The sequence below is a fragment of the Pelobates fuscus genome, chromosome 6 (assembly GCF_036172605.1).
Source record: "Pelobates fuscus isolate aPelFus1 chromosome 6, aPelFus1.pri, whole genome shotgun sequence".
NCBI lineage: Eukaryota > Metazoa > Chordata > Amphibia > Anura > Pelobatidae > Pelobates > Pelobates fuscus.
The window spans coordinates 222,069,371-222,086,607 of record NC_086322.1 but is presented as its reverse complement, the minus strand read 5'-3'; the positions used below and the strand labels follow the sequence as shown (position 1 = coordinate 222,086,607).

At 39.5% G+C, this 17,237-nt stretch overlaps 1 protein-coding gene across 4 annotated transcripts in view; it reads right to left on the bottom strand.

Annotated features, from left to right (window-relative positions):
* Positions 1-17,237, bottom strand: part of PTPN13 (protein tyrosine phosphatase non-receptor type 13) — a 264,870-nt gene that overhangs the window by 216,536 nt on the left and 31,097 nt on the right. For all 4 annotated transcript variants that reach the window (XM_063458775.1, XM_063458777.1, XM_063458776.1 and 1 more), the window contains exon 2: positions 5,262-5,387. The gene's annotated coding sequence lies outside the window, so the exon portion shown is untranslated. The remainder of the gene's footprint in view (positions 1-5,261; positions 5,388-17,237) is intronic.

The following is a 17,237-nucleotide window of genomic DNA, read 5'->3' as shown; positions in this document are numbered from 1 at the left end:
AGAACAGGCTTGGTGCATGGTGGGGAGAGTGCGGTGGGCCGGGCGGTGGTTGCACGTTTCGTGGTCTGCTCTCAAGCCTCGCCCAGAAGGCTGTGAATAGCTTGTCGATGCGGACCTCCAGCGGCTCCATTAGGTCCCATGTGGTGGGGGTCCGTGTGGAGTCCGCCATCTTGGCAGCAGCTGCACAGAGTGGCTGTCGTTTTCGGGTTGCCCCGTCGTCGTTTGGCAGCAGGTAAGGGTGAGCTGGGACCGGGATAACCCCCACCGGTCCATAGGGGGGGGAACGTGGGATTAGTCTCCGTCTGGAAGCCGTCGCTGGCGACGGAGGAGCGGCCGCCTCCTCCACGCCGGCCATGCTTGTAGGCCTCGGGTCGCTTTGTCGGGCGTTCTGCGATCGGTACCTGATGTGTGGTACCAATGCGTAGCCCTTATCAGCAGCTTTCTGTAGGTGGCCCATTTGTCGGGTTTTGAGATTGATTTTCTGCGTTTTTCCTGACAGATTTGTCGTTTAGAGCGGGAGCAGCTCTGTCCTGCACCCGCTCGGCTCTGCGTCCAGGCCACGCCCCCAGAATTGAAAGTTTTATACCAAAACAGCCAAGGTGGAGGTGAGATGGAGAACTGTACAGTATACAGGGTTCTGTGCTTTAAACAGGGTACTGTGAATAAATGTCAATTATTTTGACATTTATGCACAGTACCCTGTTTAAAGAGGCACTTTAAGCTCCATAACCAATATATCCCACAATAGTGGTTATGGTGTCAGGAATCCCCTGGCGCTGTCCCACTGCTTAGAACAGCCATACTTACCTGAATGGGTCTCCCAGGTTCCTGCAGTGAGCCCCACTTCACAGATAACACTAAAGCCAAATGTTCCCTTTCAGCATTAGAGAACACTTGTAATTTGCCATTATGGTTCTTATCCTGAGCACATTCTGTAGGTTATTATCCTCAAAAGGTTAAAACAATTTATTTACAAATATTCGTTTATTTTTCTCTAAAAGTTTAAAAAAAAAAACGTAAATTGTGATAGAATATGGATGGAACGCTAAACCACAATTTCTCAAGAAATACAAAAATGCACTAGTTTCCCATGAGCAGGCTTCAGTTGCTATCCAAAAATGTATCCATTTTGACCATGGCTTTGTAATTCTAGAGAATAACTGCACAAAGCATGCCTCCCACAATTACCATGTTCCTGGAGTCACTGTGTGAATTCCTTGTGGTTAACTCCACTCCGGAAACAATGAAAAGAAAAAAAAAAAAAGGCTTTTCAGAAAGGAAACATTCCACATGTCAAGATGTGACATGATTAATTAGCTGGAAAATGGTACAACTAAAATATTAGTGTACGCTTGATAATTATTTCTGGGTTTCATTTGAAGACGAGTAATTCACACTCTGGATAAGGGTGCTGCATAATAAAAGTAAAATAATTGCAATTTAGTGCAATTTTCTTCAATCAGTTTTATAACTGATGCTTTGTTCTATTAAAGGAACACTAGATCCCTAAAGCAATTTAGCTTGCTGAAAAGCTGTGTGTGTGAAGAATGTGTGCGCTTTTTTTTCATTTTGCTAAATTTGCAGATTTCAAAAGGAAGTGTCACTTTTATGCATTTGTCATCCCCCTAGCTTTCAATTAGACAACATTTCCTGTTACTTCCTGGTTTGGTTAGCTCAGTTAAGCTGAACTCAAGAGGCAGCAACTACCCAGAGCATCTGTCTTGCAAAGAATTGAGCTGCATTATCTGTGATTGGACAACCAGAGAAGGTCTGGACTGGGTAACAAGTTTTGACTGAGATGTGAGAGAAACACCTTACTTTTAAATAGTTTTTTTCTCACATTCTATACATTTGTTAGCATATCGGGGGCATGACAGGAACCTGTTAAGGTCAAAACAGCCAAACTGGAACAATTATCCCAGTCGGTTATGCTTCCAGTTCATGTACTTTGGCCTTAAAAATGACACTCACTTTGAACACAGAGAAATTCTTGTCAAGCAGTCATTGGCCATTCAGTGCATCCTAAAATCCAATAGGCAACTCTACTAGGATTGATAACGTCTTCCTACATCATGATGAAGTAAGTGCCCTGTCAATGACCACAATCTGTACAAATCAGCAGCTTACATTCATTTGTTCAGGGTCACCGCTGCAATAACCATATAACAATGTAAAAAAATTATATTTTTCTATAAAATGTAATATGTTGTGTAAACGTTAACATGTACACTTTAAAATAATATAGAAATTTTAAACTTATATGCGCCTTCAGGCAGAAGCTATACCCTTGAAAAAAAAATATAGAATTTGTATTGGTTTTGTTTTGTTTTGCTTATTGGTAAACTGACTGCACACTCTATAGTTGATCTGCATAATCTTCTTAAACATTTTTTCTAGCTGCCACGCAATCACATGCTGAAGCAAAAATACAATATAGCCATATACCTTACAGGAGGTTTATTTTTTTATTTTTTTTAATAACTTACAAAGGATTTCAATGTTGATTACGTACCTTCCCCTTTTCAAAAGCACGGTTGGAATTTGTCAGGAATTTTTCAATTCACTATAAATTAAAAACATCAGGATTTTGAAGAACATTTTAAATCAATCACTGCAAACAAGGTGCAGGCCTTTTTTACGACCTTTTACCCTTCAGTTGGACAACTACATGGCAATATTCCACCAAAGAAGCCAACATTATATCATTTTACATGGCAAGATCTCCAAATCAGCATGAGCATTTGTCTAAAAGGTCAGTCAGTTATTCTTTTTATTTTTTTTTTTTTGTTTTATTCTTCTTCTTCTTACATAAGCAAAAAAGGCCATGGATTTCACTAGTCTGCGAAAGTAATCTATGGTGATTTTCCGTGTATTAAGCAGTTTATTCAGACTTAGCACTAGACTTTGTCCATCACCAAAGTACTGTGAGTAAAATAAAAAAAGTCTGCTGTTCTCACATTACAGAAAAATATGAGCTACCTCTTGAATGTGCACATGTCAAATCTCAACTATTCTGTTTAACAATATCTAGTAGCCAGGGCCGGCCTTAGGGCCCTGTGCGAAAAGTCTTTATGGTGCGCCCCCCCCCTCTTCTGGTAGGTATTAGCCCCGTCCCCCCCAATTTTTTTTTCCCCCATAGACCAGGGTGGAGAATAATGAAATCCTCCACGCGGGTACCTGCTTTAGCTCCCCTGCACTCCTGTCACCCGGCCACATGTGAGCTGTGTCAGCCGCATGGCGCGTCCTGCTCCATGGGCCCTGTACGGCCGAACAGCTCGCACACCCCTAAGGCCACACTGGGAATGGGCGGCACACATAAAATAAATACATTTAACAATTGTAATAATTCCAAGAAACAGTTTTCAAAAAGTAAGCATTTTTTCCCCCACCAACATTTCCTGTCATCTGGCATATCCTCTTGAATCTTTAACACAATGCAGAATCATGATGTATTGGTTTAAAACTACACAGATGAACATATCTAACATACCTAACTCAAGCATGATAGGAGGGGGACGCATGTTGCAGGAAACAACATAGCGGTGTTGCTCACCTGTAGACCTCAAATTCTTTATTATCAAATCACAATACAAATACATACCACTGGCACGGGTGAGTCAAGACACAGATATATGAAGTGCTTGCTAAGAAGTGCCCCTTAAAACGTCTGGTAACTTCCTCCATCTTTTTGGGGGGAGTTTCAGAAGATATAGGTTTATATATGGTTGGTAGAGATAGCTATAGTGCATTGCTATAACCAAAACTATAGAAGAAATGTACCAAAAAATAATACGTAGCTCAGTATAAAACAAACATATGAATAGGAATGTAAGACAAAGAATACAGGTAAAATAAGTTGCAGAAAGGCATCGCCGCTGAACAATCACACAGGGTTACTCACTACAGTGAGAATTCATAGTGAATTTCCAATTTAAGGTTAAAATAACTGTACTGGAAAAAATGTCTAAGTCAGCTATGCTTTCAGGCTGGCCTTAAAGAGACACTGCAGACCCCTAAAGCACTCAAGCTTTAAATGCTTTGTGTGTGAAAAATGTAACCTTTTTTTTTCTTTTACACAAAAAGTGCAGATTTTAATAGAAATGTAAACTTTAATAAATTAAACCAGGTACACCCCTATGGCAGTCCATCAAACAACCAGTTCTGTTACTTCCTGATTTGGATAGCTCAGTGGACCTGCCTTGCAGAGACTTCTAATAGAGCTGCATTGGGAAGTCTGTGATTGGACAGCCACAGAAAGTGGGTGGGATTAGAAGGAGAGGGTTTGCAAAGGCAGCAGACATGAGAACTGTAGGTTTGCAAGCCGTTTGTAGATATAACCCAATTAAAATAAAAATTAAAAAAGCATAAATAAATTCATGCAAGTTTTTATTTGGTTTATATCTACTAAACAATGATTTTTATTTTATATATATATTTGTTAGTTTTTTTTATTTTATTTAGGCAGTGGAGTGTCCTATAAATGTAAAATTCACACTGAATCCACTTTGACACAGTCAGGGTTTTTTTACTAAAGTGAGGACTCATGTGAGTTGCATTCCAATCCTGTCCACTACAAATCGAAAATAGAATACATTCAGGTGCAATTAGCAAAGAATTAAAAAAAAAAATAAAGTGTAAGATCCAAGGACTGTTTCCTGGCCTGATGAATCCTTGTCCCTGATAGAATTTGAATAGAAGGTGCATAACTCCACTGTTATGCCTTGCGTTAACGATGCCATTAAGGTGTGGAGATTGTTTTCTTGGCATGAATAGGCACAGTAACACATTAGCATTATCTGACGTTGTGATTTGTAATGCAAACATAATTTCAGCATTAATTTTACATTCTTGTTCTGCACAGTCCACAAATCTCAATCCAATACAGTATTTTTGAGATTAGGTTGAATGGCAAATTTACAGTATGAACATAAGGCATTAAATCTGCAGCAAGTGTGTTACACAATGTAGTAACCATAGTCCCAAATCCCTAGAGAATGTTTGAGTTTCAAACTATTCCAAGGGCTATTTTGTTTATTTTTAACTTCTATATAAGTTGATATGTAGTAGGTGTAAACACAAATCAAAAGCCACTGACTATGTATATACTGATGAAAGATTATTGTTCTTAACAGAATAACAAGCTGCAATTTATGCCCCATACCCTATTCATAAATTGAATAAATTAGGATTTCAGGGTTTATAAATACCGTAGTTTTCTTTGTCATAGAGAACATTTAGTTACGGTATTATATGAAACATACCTTTTTTGCTTTGTTAGCCCACTTTAATAATATAGAGGGTGTTTCTTTAGATCATCTCTTGTGTAGAATTGAATCTTATAGAAATACATTTGTCTTGGCCATACAGAGTCAGACGAAGGGTTGTGCCTAAGAAATAAAATATGAATTATTGAAATAAATATAGAACGTATTTATTTATACAATTATTTCTTAAATCCATATAAACATATAATACATATTTCACATTCTTCTACAGTTATCCAAACCATAACTTATAACTCTAAAATATTTGATAAGCACAAGGGGTTATTTACTAAAGTGAGAATTGTTCGGAATTAAAAGTGCATTTCAAATTTAAAGGGAAACTCCAATGTCCAAACACAATAAATCACTGTTTAGTAGATATACTCCCAATGAATACGTGCATTTAATTATGCATTTTTATTTTTTCATTGGCGGTATATCTAAGAACAGTTTGCAAGAGTTTTCAGAACTTCTCTCTGCCTTCTAACCCCGCCCAGACTTACTATGGCTGTCCAATCACAGATTTCAGAATGTTGCACTTTGATTGGATAGCAACTGCTACTTTTGTGTGCACAAACATTCTTGGATTCTACTATGGCTGTGGGAGGTTGTGCCAGCTCCTGTTCAGCACCAACTTGCAACTCATATGGAGATATGTAACCCCTTGCTATACTCTAGTCTCTACACCAGGGATAGGCAACCCTTGGCACTCCAGAAGCTGTGGGCTACATCTCCAATGATGCTCTGCCAGCATTGTGGCTGTAAAAGCATTATTGGAGAGGTAGTTTAAAACATCAGGCTGCCTACCCCTGCTCTACACAGATCCGTTTCTGTAAGCCCCACTCATTGAACCAGATGGTATAGAAGGGACTAGGCAGTTTTTTAGATGTATCATTCTGTAAAAATAAATGTAATGTTTATGCAATTAATTAATTTGTAACAAAAATAACTTTCTGTTAGAGTTACTTTCACCCCTTCACCCAGTAAAGGAGCCTCGATACGTAAACATTCTAATAAATTATCACCCTTACAGCACTCCAACTACAACTAATGGTAGGATCAGGCTTCAAGGAAAATATTCTCCAGCCTCATGAAAATATTTGCATCCAGACTTAGCAAACATATTTCCCAATATGATGTTTAATTCAGCTCGTTTGTGGCATTGGAATAAAAGCTTTTATAATAAAAGGTTATTGTAAAGAAAAACAGAATGCAAAAAAGCTTGTAACATGTCACCATTTAAAAAAACAATAAAAAAAAACAAAACGAGTACCGCTTGGAATAAGAGACTGTGTTTTGGCATCCTACAAAGTAGTTTCCTGGCTATTCCCTATCTATATAATATTTCAGGATGTTCTAACTGCTTCCAAAATCAAAAAGCATGTTAAGCCACATTTATCAACCAGCTCTATGCCATATGAAATCTAATAGATAATGACAAAATGTTTTTCTTCTTCACCACAATATGCAAGTCCAAGTTTAAAAGGGGAACTGAACTTGTCAGTTCCCAGCATTTGTAATATCAGGTTTCCTTATACCCTATATACCAGGGATTAGGGATCGACCGATTATTGGTCTGGCCGATATTATAGGCCGATATTCGACAATATCGGTATCGGCCAATAGAGAGATACCGATATTGGCGATAATACATACCAGGACTTCACAAGCCCGGCGGTCCTGGGGGGGCCCGCAGCAAGCGCTTACTTACCTTCCCAGCAGCTCCCCTGTGTAAATCTTGCGAGTTATGCGGCCGTCAGATCATTGCTGCGGGTTACCATGGCAACGCTTCGAGTTAGACAGGGGAGCTGAAGGGAAGGCAAGAGCTTACTGCGTGCCCCCTCTGTAATTTCCATGCCACTGGGCCGCCAGTGAATGCTATATCCCTCCTCCCTGGCCAGCTAACAAGCAGGGAGGGGGAGACTAAAAGAAAATAAAATAATAATAATATTAAACAAAATATTTAAATACAAAATGCCATCTCCCCCCAAATTACATACCTACAGAAAAACACACACACACACACACACACACACACACACACACACACACACTACTTTATATAAACACTGCATTCACTATACAAACACACACACACTATGCATTCATTATGTACACACACAAAACAAACACACTGCATTATATACACACACTACACACACACACTGCATTCACTTTACGCACACTATATACGAAAAAATGTGTCTGTGAAATTTGATGTCACTGCTGTACTCGCACATGCACGAGAGTACAGCACGGAGATCTATGTAGGATCCTTAGACAAAGTCAATTCAGTAAAAATCCAACACAGTCAAAATGAGTTATGAAATACTCATATTTGAGGAGAGGGGTCTTGACAGTGCCTCTTTAAATGCCACATGAACAATATTTCAACAATACTTCCTCTGGAATGAAAATGTATCTTTTTGTAGGAAATATATGAAAGACGATGAAAACAAAATGCTTACTTTGGCAAACATTTGCTAGGTGTGTTCATAAAGTCTCAGAAAAGTATAAACCTTCAGAATGTTTTTTTTATACACGTTTTTCCTTTCTATCATATGAATGGGTTTTGGTGCTTATTGATTTAAGGAAACTGACTGAAGTATTTATATATAATCAGTAGCACTTGTCCAAATTCCACAGGCAAGCATAAATGGAAGCAATACACAAGTATTATACAGGGCCGTCTTTAATAAGGATTGGACCCTTGGCAAGAATTTACTTGGGCCCCCTGGATCCTGCCATTCCACTCCCTAGTATGCAATCACACCCTCCACCCCAACACACACACACACACCCCAAAAAAAAAAAAAAAAGAACACACCTCGTGGACCAGTAAACTTTCATAATGTAAACATAAACATTGCTCCACAGCAATACAACTCACAGTAATGTGCAGCATATATCAGTGTAATGCATGGCTCCACGGCAGATGTGCAAGTACATCACAGATCACCTCAGCATAAAACGCATAGTAATGGGCAGTGTGAGTGTATCACAAGCTCTACGGCAATAGAATTCAAAGTAAGGTGCCGTTTGGAGTGTATTACATATCCCCTCATCAATACAATGCACAGGAATGTGCAGTGTGTGAGTATATCTCTGCCAATCCACCACTTTCCCATAGGAAAGCATTGGGAGCTATTGCGCATGCGTGGCAAAACATTGCGCTGCACCAATCAGCCTCTCCTCATAGAGAAGCACTGAATCAATGCATTTCTATGAGGAGTGTTCAGTGTGAATGCCAGTGCTGCACGTTGTGCAACACTGGACTAGGAAGCACCTCTAATAGCACCTCTAATAGATTTAATGTTTAGCTGTAGTGGTTCTGGTATCTAGTTAAGTTAAGCTGTAGTGGTTCTGGTGTCTATAGTGCCCCTTGAATATTCCTGTGTACATAAGTTAAACAGTAGATTTTATTAGCAGGGGTCATACAAGTAATAGCTCCCCTTATTTCAGTTAATATGAATTAAATATTTACAGTAGTGAAGACATTAGCAGGCTCAGGGATCAAGGAGGAAAGGGTGTGAGGCGCCGCTCTGCTGTTCTGGGAGGAGACTAATGCCACTGCGCTATGACCCGGGCCTCACCGTAACATTGCTGTGACTCCGCCTCCATGTGACACGCGTATGCAAGTCCGGACCTAAGCTTACCATGAGCAGATCAGGCTTCAGTGAGGAGAATGTCCTAGCGCTTGATTACAGGTAAGTTTAATAACTTTCTTTTTTTAAATGTTATTTTAACGAATATAATACTGTTCAGTATAACAAGTTACAAAAAAAACAAAACAGGCAGATTGGGAAGTTCCAACTGGGCTACTTTTGCCTAAAGTTCATAATTTTATTATCCATTTACATATAAATAAATACAAATAACCTTGTTTCAGGCAGAATACTTACTTGCGAGATCGACACAGTCAGAAGAACCCCGAAAATATTTCAAATGCGGATTAAAGGGACACTATAGTCACCTGAACAACTACAGCTTAATGTAGTTGTTCGGGTGAGATCTATAGCTCCCTGCAGGCAATCTAATGTAAACACTGTATTTTCAGAGAAAATACAGTGTTTACATTGATTGATAGGAATACCTCCAGTGGCCGTCACTCAGACGGCCACCAGAGCGACTTCCTATCATATATGGCCCTAAAAAGGCCATGTACACGTCAGCAGTATTAAAATACGTCTGACATGTTCAGGAGAGAGAAGGCACTGTGTGCGCGCCTTCTCTCTCCTGCCTGCCAGCAGACAGCGAGCTGAGCTGTCATTCAGCACGCGGCAGCACACACCATGCGCATGCGCGGTAGTGCGCTCAGGACTTCATGAATGCCGCCCTATGAAGTATGTGCGCATGTGTGGCGAAGCCGCGCATGCGCACAAGGGAGCAATGACACTTCCAAATGGAAGCGTCTGATTGCTCCCTGCTCGCGCCCGTCTATTTTGGCATTTTGACGAAATAGGGGGGCGTGGCTTCACGAGGCTCCCGGAGCTGGAACCAGGTGAGTAAAACGGGCTGTCCCTTTAAGGAAATAAACTTCTTCTTACCAATAAACATGACTAAGCAAAGAAGGTCAAAGTGAAAATGTTTATTAGGTAGGTATTTGCTGAAGCAGAAAAAATTAGAGTATTTTAAAATATTGTTTATTTAATACTTGCAAACTGCAGCTTTCTTACACTGTATATGGCTCATTTCTTGATTGTGTATTTGGAAAAATAATTTTACTAACAAACAGCTCGTTTGGATCAGTTTCTGGTTATCGGCCCGTTTATTAACTATATAATGCCAGGAAGACTTGAACTCCTAGGCCAGAACAGATATCATGCAGATAAGACCCATAGGGTTGAAACTGAAGTCTGGTCATTTGTAATTTCGATCACAACTCATGCATTGGTTGTGTTTGAAATGATGCTCCATTGGTGCCTGCAGAAATGCAGGATAAAGCCTGAAACAAAAGGTCTATTTGTGCTCATTTGCCTGTCCAGCAAGGAACTTAGAAACATGATTTCTCTGAATAATGATGAACTTTTCCAAAATGTAACGTGTGATGGTAGGTCATTCACAATAGTAAATTCTGAATTTACATCAATCAGTGAGCAGTTTTATCATGTTTGCATACAGGGTTCAAAAATTCATGTCCTGGTCCAAGTTTCTGGCTGGTAGAAACTATAACTGTATTAACTATAAAACTGAAGTCAGATTGCCATAAATCACTGTATGTTAACAATACAGAACTCATACAAACCTATACTAATAAGGGTATGCATTATGGTAATTACTCATAAATATTAGACAGATCTCAATTTCCGCCTGCGTATTTTAAAAAGAAGTAATTGAAAATTGGACCATTTTACCCTCCAATTATTGCTTACATATTGTTGACAAGGCTCAAAAAAGTGTCATCCGGGGAGTAGCTGTATCTCTTGTGCAGTAGGAACTTCCCGAAATTTCGGTTCTGGACTGCCCTGGGTGGGATCAGTTGGATATGCAAATGGTATAAGTTCACTCTGTAATGGCACAAGTGAGCAAAAACTATTCTGAGGACCTGAGCTATTGCATTTCTCTAAGCCAGGGGTAGGCAACCTTCGGCACTCCAGATGTTGTGAACTACATGCCCCATAATGCTAGCAAAGATGTAGTCTGGAGTGCAGAAGGTTGCCAATACCTTCTCTAAGCTTTTGCCCATTCTCATAGTTCTCATATTTGCAGAGTTCTCATGTTTTTGCTTTAATTGCAGCTTATACTGTTTAGGTTTTCACATGGCACTGTTTAGTGAATAAACAATGGTGAAATTACAGCTACTGCACTGATACCTACTGATCAATTCAGTTAAAAGTCAACTACTAAAGGAACAGTAATAAAAATCTCTCTATTTTTTTTTTTTTAATCATAAAAAAATAAAAAATATTCCAGTGTTGAGGGAAACTCTTGACTCTAGTTGATGACTTTAGTTCACATCATAGAAAAGCACGGAGGACAACCAGCATATGATTCTCTAATGCAGCTATAACCGCCAGTCAAGTGCTTCTCTACAGAAGCATTTGACATGCACTTAGTGTCATCGTACTATGCACACTATTTTGGACTGTTTTGGAATATTTTTTGGTAACATGGGTTTAAAATCTCCAAATTTGTTTAGAATATATTCCAATATTTTAATGTCTTTTAGTCTGGTATTATGGACAAAATTCATAGAACTCAGTTAAATCAATCCAATAATGGATTCTATTTCTGTTGCAAGCTTCTACCAGTTATCTGAGAATTTCTAGGAGTCGTAGAAATTCCACAATATAAACAGAAAGGGCATTGATTTACAAATGCAGGGACAGTGCATATGCTCCCAAATCCTTGGGTGTGAAGGATTGAAGACAATGAAGTAACTGAGGTACATGGACGGTTATTTTAATTGGGGTAAATGAAATATTTGAATTAAACCCTGCAATGTTGTTGGATCTCCTGGGCTTATTTTGTGTCCTCCCCGCTCCCCCGGTGCCTGTAAAAAAAAAAAACCCCAAAAAACCTCTCTCCCAGAGAAGTACTGGGACACAGGTCACATGCACGGCACTTACCCCACTGTTCTGGCAATGCGTCGAGAACCATATGCCTTTCATTTGTGCTGGGGCATAAAGCAATCAGGAAGAGCACACACACCGGCTGTCTGATTGTTGAAAAATTCAATAATTGAAATCAGCACTTTTATAAAGTGAAAATTAGGTGACACTCTTAACGCAATGAAGACTTTTAGAAAAAAAAAAGTGTTTTAGGAATTTGGAGTTTTTCTTTACATTCTGCTTTTAGACGTTAGTAACTGGTTGTTTCAAAATATATAGAGAAACATGTATGGGGTTTACAGACTAATCCAGGCATAGTGAAGATTTGATAAAGAAAGTGCAAATTACTCAAAAATAACCATAACGAAACAGAAATCTCCAATTTAGCCATTTCAAACTAAAATGGCACTATCAAGTCTACATAATTGCCAGTTTAGTGAATAAATCCACATACTTTCTCACCGGTTTCTACACAAACAGGATTTTATTTTTATTTTTTTAAGACAAATATTTCAGTAATCCAGGTTTAAATCCCTGTTGAAATTTAACATGCCCTTTACATGAACTTGTCTGGAGTACTTGCCCTGGGCCATAATTTTCACTTTTAGCCACAGGTGAACTTCCTATGCTTCAAGAGTTGTTTTTTTTTCGTTTGTTTTTTGTAACTCCAAACTCATACGCGGTCACCTATAAGAGGGCATTCAAAGCCTCAGGGGTGTTTAATGATTATCAAAACGTCACAGAGCAATTTAAACTAAAATCCCTCTAAGATGGTAACAATCTTGCCTAGCTCATTTCCTTTTGTTAAGAAAACACATGGTAAATTGTCTGGGAATTGCAAGCATAATGTAACCTTCTCAAAGTCATGCAAGCCTTACTACTGGAATAAGGCAAGAGGTTTTTCATATTCAGGGTTAACTGTATAAACACTCTGTTACTGGCCAGGACACGCTAATGGGTTAAGGTAATAAAGTCGCTCGAGTAGTTATCAAAGCCCAAAATGATAGTCGCTCCACTGACGCATTTTTCCTTTCATCCCAGGAAATATCGAGGCGTATAATTATTGCCCTGCTCATGACAGCACATTCAGAATGCTAGCAGACATACTCACCACACAAAATTATATGGTTCTCGCTGGCTTATTTTCACAGTCTTAAGTATTCACAGCCTTCAAACCCACATGTATGGTCTATGGCCAGATATTTTATAGAGAAATGATGCAAAAATGGCTCATTTCCAGCCCTAAGCTCTCCCAACTCTACAGGCTTCTCAAACATGTGACAAAATGACCTAGGAGACAATTTGTATTACACTATATAAACAGCATATTTATGGTCCAAATGTTCTTGTGCGCTGCATGCTAGAATATATAATATTTGGTGCACAGGTCCCTATTGTCAAGCATATTCAGGAACATATTGTGCTTAACTAAAATATTTCACAAAATATTCTATCAATTATCTACCATTGTCTTCTTCTAAAGGAGGGGATTGTGGATCATTTGTTTCCATTGGTAACCAACTTACATTCATTTTAGGTTTTGTACAAAAGCCTCCCACCTTTAGAGGCTTTCTTTTCTATCTTCAGAGCTAAGCTGCCCCTAGAGTAGGAGTAATTGCTGGCTGGAGTGATTAGCCTCCTTTTGGATTAATTAAGTAGAAAGATGGGTGGTATCTTCAATCACTTGTTAAAGGAACAACATAAACACCATAACCACCTCATAGCATTGTAAATGATTATGGTGCCAACAATGCCCTAGCACCATACATTTTAAGCAAATGGTTTTAAATGGCTTGACTTATTAGCTTGGGGCTCTCAGGAGTGTCTAAATAGGAGGTAAGCAAAAAATACCACAGAAAAAAATATATAACCACTAACAATGCAACTTTAAAACCCACTTAAAAACAGTGTGCCCTCTGTACACCAGAATAAGAAGAAACAAAACAGCAAATAAGTTGGATGTAAATAACAGGGAATATAGCGCTGCCATAGAACAAGACTGTCCCCACGAACCTCGCCTAAACGTATATGTGAATCTTCCCAATGGGACACAAAGATTGTCGAAGAGCCGATAATTTTAAAAATCTTTCTTTTTAAAAAAAAAAAGATAAGAAGATCCCTTGATTGTTTGACCTACAAGGTTTTTTTTAGCTGTAGATGTTCTACATGTAAATATCAAAAAAGAAAAACCCAATAGCTTTAAAAGTGCATACACTAATAAAAAATATAAGTTTATACAATGTTCCACCATTTTTGTCGTATATTTATTGCAATGCGGTTGTGGAGCCCAATACATCGGGAGGACCACACGCAAACTCCACACTAGACGGGTGGAACATTTTTACAACATTAAAAACAATAAAACAGAACAGTGTTCCAAAACATTGCAAAACATGCCCTTATTTACCCGAGATACTTTCATAGCCATTGGTATTGATCTGGCAGAAAAACATTGGAGGAGGAAATAGGCAAATAGAACTGAATCGAAAAGAAGCCCAATGGATCTACAGTTTAGATACATTAAAACGAGGTTTAAACCAAGATAGTGACTTAGCAGGTATAGATATAATGATAGCGACTTGGCAGGTATTATTGATATAGATAGATAGATAGATCTAAAATATATAATATCTTTCCTTTCTCATATATGATTTTTGTCTATCCGTTCTTATACTTGTTTCTAGTTACAGGATTGGATCTTGTTTGGATCTCAATGGACCCGTTACAAGAGTGTTTTATAAATTTGGTATATTATATAGCTATGTACAAGACTCTCTATCACCACCTGGCTGCATACTTATTTTTATATATTTGGCTTCATATGGTTTTAGGCCTATGGTTTTAGGCCATATATACTCACCATAATCACTTACAATGCTATGAGGTGGTTATGGTGTTTATGTTGTTCCTTTAACAAGTGATTGAAGATATCACCCATCTTTCTACTTTAATCCAAAAGGAGGCTAATCACTCCAGCCAGCAATTACTCCTACTCTAGGGGGAGCTTAGCTCTGAAGATAGAAAATAGATAGATAGAGAGTTTTTTCTACGTTTTTATAATTTGCTTTTATATTTCATTTTTATTTATTATTTTTGATTTCTCTGCATCTCTATTGTTCTTTATATTAATTTTTTGGGTTTTTCTTCATAGCTGACACGCATTGGAAGATTACTCGTCCTATTTAAGTGGAGGTCAGCAAGGAGGGGACACTTATCCCTCAAGAAGTCAATTAAGACGAAACATGTTGGATTTATTAAGGACTCTGGGTTTGTTTGTCCTAGGACTTTTGTTTTATTTATTTTATTTTTTCTTGTAACAGCCAGCTTCTGGTGCAACTCCTGGTGCGACCCACATCATCTGGATCTGCTATTTGCAGATATACCGTATGCTGTTTTTTTTTGCTTTCTTTTTTTTTTTAATTCTTTATTTGTACTATCTTTCAAGCGTGATAAGACATACAGGTGTTTTATAAGAAGGATATTGGACATAATCATTAGTGGAGACATACATTGGTATGGTGCACCTTGATGTATCTAGCTCGGTAGATGAGTTTTTATTTTAGACACTGCATGTCATTTCGGGTGTATTCCCTCGAACCTTGGTTAGTGGCTAGTTGTGTAACAAGAACTAACAAGAACTCGTTAGTGGCTAACAAGAACTCTTGTTAGTGGCTAGTTGTGTATCAGTTGTATTGTACATTGAATGCTTTTGGGTCTGCCTAAGGTACAATATCTTTGTGGGTGACTCCAGGCCAGTAGGCACAGTATATTTGTGTATCTGAGCCTCGTTTAACATGCTATTTTAAACTACTATTGAAACATTGTTGGGGCTTCATATGAGAGAGAAGGAGCCCATTGTCCTGCTGTAAAGGAGTGCAGGCAGACTTGTGGTCTCTGGGCAATAGGCTCTGTAAGAAGAAGAGGTACACCTCCCTATGTTGTGTTGGGTAGTTTTCCCCCACATTAGGAGGTGTGTGTGGGGGAGGGGAGGAGTAGAGGGATATAGATGTAGGAACCCCTAGGGCATATAACAGGGGATGACAGCTGTGGTATATATATCATGCGGTGGAATTATCATAAAATATATAACATATGGGTAATGGTTACGAACACAAAAATGTAACAAACTTCGAACCAATGAAGTAATGAGAGTAACAAGAGTAGCTAGGAATGTGGTATGGAAAGAGTTCCGTGGTTCAGGTTATATTGGCCGCTGATTTATTTGCCAGTGCTCTCCTTGGGACAAATGGCGTAAATTTCGGTGGGTCCAACCTCTGAACCGCTGGAGCAGTTTCAGGCAGACCTGGAAATGGTAAGGATTCCTCCGGCAGGTTAAGTGTTCGCCGTAAAGCTTCAGCTTCCTGTAGGTCCGAGATGGGAGTGTACGGTGTCGCCTTGCTGGATTTGTAGAGCGGTAACAAATATTGTGCTGTTTAAGCAGTGCTGTGAAGGGCCGCATAGACCGCCTCCATTGGAGAGTGTCACCAAGAGGTCTGTGTAGAAGGACAGGGTCATGGTCTCAAAATCGAGAGAGGTAGTCCCCTTGAGAGCGGTGAGGATAGCCACCTTGCAAGCAGAGTTGCGGAAGCGCATCACCAGATCCCTGGGAGCTGTCGCCGGTTCTCTCAGAGACTTTGGGATTCTGATGACGGAATTCAAGGTAATATTTTTGGCCTGCTTAGGTGCTAACAGCGTTCCTATTAGTCTCCACATGAGGTGTGGGAGTTGCGCATCGGTGATGTCCTCCGAGACCCCCCTGACCTTGAGATTGTTTCGGCATCGATGGTCCTCAATCATTGCAAAGCGCTGCTCGTGTTTGGCCTGTTGTGCCTTGAGCAACTTTATTTCAAGTTGGAGCTCTGTGAGGGCTTGCGTTTTTGTCTGCAGAGGCTTCCACCACCAGTATGTGACCACCTAGGCCTGAGATTTCAGTGCGTAGCTGGGCTACATCCGCTTGAAGTGTCCGCTGTAGGTCCCCCAGCAGGGCTTTTAACGTTGCTTCTGTCACTGGTCTTGTTTCACCAGTTTAGTGTTTAGTCTGCGGCAAGATCGGAGGGAGCATTACACTAGTGCTCTCATTCAGGGTGAAGTCTCCAGAGGAGTCCTCGAGATCGGCGGCTATTTTGTGCCCATATGCACCCTGTTCTTGGTGGAATAGATCAGTGATACTGGCCCCCGATTTGGTTTTGTCTGGTTTCTGCTTTTTTGTTTTGCGTCCTATGGCTGCTAGTTGCTTTTCCTGACCCCAGGGTCGCTTGGAATAGTTGGCTTGTCGATTAGGGACCCAGAGCCCAACATGCATCCGTCCAGGTCAACCACCATGCCCCGCCACCCCAATATGCGTTTTTTTAACCGTGATCATGCAAGTGCAGTTCAATATATTGTGTGTTTTACATATACAATCTGCACTATTTTTTGTCTT